Source organism: Camelus bactrianus, chromosome 3, assembly GCF_048773025.1.
Source record: "Camelus bactrianus isolate YW-2024 breed Bactrian camel chromosome 3, ASM4877302v1, whole genome shotgun sequence".
In the NCBI taxonomy this organism is placed as follows: Eukaryota; Metazoa; Chordata; class Mammalia; order Artiodactyla; family Camelidae; genus Camelus; species Camelus bactrianus.
The window spans coordinates 164,023,366-164,025,749 of record NC_133541.1 but is presented as its reverse complement, the minus strand read 5'-3'; the positions used below and the strand labels follow the sequence as shown (position 1 = coordinate 164,025,749).

Below are 2,384 nucleotides of genomic sequence, written 5' to 3'. Positions count from 1 at the left end.
TCCGGGGGGAGTATGGTTGCAAAGCTGAAACTTAAAGGAATTGACGGAAGGGCACCACCAGGAGTGGAGCCTGCGGCTTAATTTGACTCAACACGGGAAACCTCACCCGGCCCGGACACGGACAGGATTGACAGATTGATAGCTCTTTCTCGATTCCGTGGGTGGTGGTGCATGGCCGTTCTTAGTTGGTGGAGCGATTTGTCTGGTTAATTCCGATAACGAACGAGACTCTGGCATGCTAACTAGTTACGCGACCCCCGAGCGGTCGGCGTCCCCCAACTTCTTAGAGGGACAAGTGCGTTCAGCCACCCGAGATTGAGCAATAACAGGTCTGTGATGCCCTTAGATGTCCGGGGCTGCACGCGCGCTACACTGACTGGCTCAGCGTGTGCCTACCCTACGCCGGCAGGCGCGGGTAACCCGTTGAACCCCATTCGTGATGGGGATCGGGGATTGCAATTATTCCCCATGAACGAGGAATTCCCAGTAAGTGCGGGTCATAAGCTTGCGTTGATTAAGTCCCTGCCCTTTGTACACACCGCCCGTCGCTACTACCGATTGGATGGTTTAGTGAGGCCCTCGGATCGGCCCCGCCGGGGTCGGCCCACGGCCCTGGCGGAGCGCTGAGAAGACGGTCGAACTTGACTATCTAGAGGAAGTAAAAGTCGTAACAAGGTTTCCGTAGGTGAACCTGCGGAAGGATCATTAACGCGCGCGCAGCAGCAGCAGCAGAGCGGCGCGAAGCGAAGCGAGGGCGCCTCGCCGACGCCTCCGCCCGCCGCCCGCCCGCCCGCTTGCTCGCGAGCTTTCCCCCCCCGTGCGGCGCGGGACCGTCGGACGGGAGGGGAGGGATTGAGGGAGGAGAGGGCGTCCGGAGGTGTGACGCGGCCGGGCCGGGCCGGGCCCGGGCCGGGCCGGCGGTCGTCCCGGAGGGGAGGGAGAGGGAAACAGGCGGGTTGGCGTGAAAGGGACGGGGTTGTGGGGCGGCTCTCGTTCGCCTCCCTTCCCCCGCCCCCGCCCGCGTCCCGCCGTCCCCCCCCCTCCTCCTCCTGGGCACCGCGCGCCCCCACCCGTGGTCTCGGCCGGACGGCCGTCTGTCCGCGGCGCCTCCGGCGTCCGTGTCTCTCTCCCTCCCTCTCTCTCTCTTCCCGCCCGATCTCCCCGCCACTTCCCGAGAGGCGGGTCCGAGGGCTCTGTGGGCCGTGCCCGCCCCCCTCCCCTCCCCACGCCGCGCCCTCGTCTTTCCGGCGCCGGCCGCTCCTCCCGGCCGTGGCCGCCTCCCGCTGCTCGCCCTGGACCCGGTTCCCCCGGGCCGGTCGTCGGGCCCTCTTGCTCCTCCGATCCGCCGCCCCGCCTTGCCACGTGCCTCTCCTCTCGCCTTTTCCCCCCACCCGAGCGAGCGAGCTTCGGGCCTCTTCTCCCCGTCCGGCCGGCTCTCTCCCCTCGCCTCCCGGTTCCCGCCCCACGCGCCCGAGGCGCCCTGCCCGCTTGTGGCCCGCGTCCCGTCGTGGGCCCCCCCTCGTCCCCCGTGGCGAGAAGGGGGACCCCGGGAACGCGGGTGCGGGTTGGGGGTCCTGCCGGGCCTTGGGGGGTTGGGGGTGTGGAGGTGGGAAGGAGGGTGGTCTGTCGTCGGGACGCGGGGGGAGGGCCCTCTCCGCCCGGCCTCGTGGGGAGTGGGCTTAGGATGCCGTCGGCACGCGTTGGCGTGTGGGACTCGGTGGCGTGGGCGGTGGCCGGCCGGGTGCCCGGTGTGGCCCCGTGTCGAGGGCCCGCGGCGGCGAGGACCCCCGGCCGTGGCTGGGGTGTGGTGGTCGGCGTCGGGGCGCGGTGGCCGGCGGTTGGGGCTGGTGGGGGGGGTCCGTGCCGTCCCCGCCTCGCCCGCCTCGCCCTCTCCAGGTACCTAGCGCGTCCCGGCGCGGAGGTTTAAAGACCCTCGGGGGAGTCGCCCGTCCGCCTTGGGGTCGGGGCGGTCGGGCCCGTGGGGACGTGGGAGGTCCGTCCCTCGTCCCACGGACTCCGCCTCCACCGGGCCGGGGCGCCGCGCCGCGCCGCGTCGCTGACCGCCGCCGCCGCCGCCGTGTCCGTCGGGTGGGGCCTCACCCGGCGGGCCCGTCGGACGGCCGGTGGCCGCGTGGTGGCGCGTCCCCGCGGGAGGCGGGAACCCCCGGGCGCCTGTGGGGTGTCCGAGCCGGCACGCGCGGTGTCGGTGCCGGCTGCGCCCCGTTGTGAAACCTTCCCGACCCCTCCGGTCTGATTTCTCTCTGACTCGGCCGGCCCGAGGCGACCCCCCCCCTCACCCTCCCGGGGTGGGTGGGGGCGGGAGACGTGCCGTGCCACAGAACCGAAGGCAGAAGAAACTTCTCGTACGACTCTTAGCGGTGGAT

General features: G+C 71.1%; 1 non-coding gene across 1 annotated transcript in view; it reads left to right on the top strand.

Moving 5' to 3' along the window:
• Nucleotides 1–2,367: 2,367 nt before the first annotated feature.
• The window catches only part of LOC141577335 (5.8S ribosomal RNA), a 156-nt gene continuing 139 nt past the window's right edge, over nucleotides 2,368–2,384 (top strand). The window contains exon 1 of the ribosomal RNA XR_012506216.1: nucleotides 2,368–2,384. This exon is cut by the window's right edge and continues 139 nt beyond it. This is a non-coding gene — a ribosomal RNA (5.8S ribosomal RNA).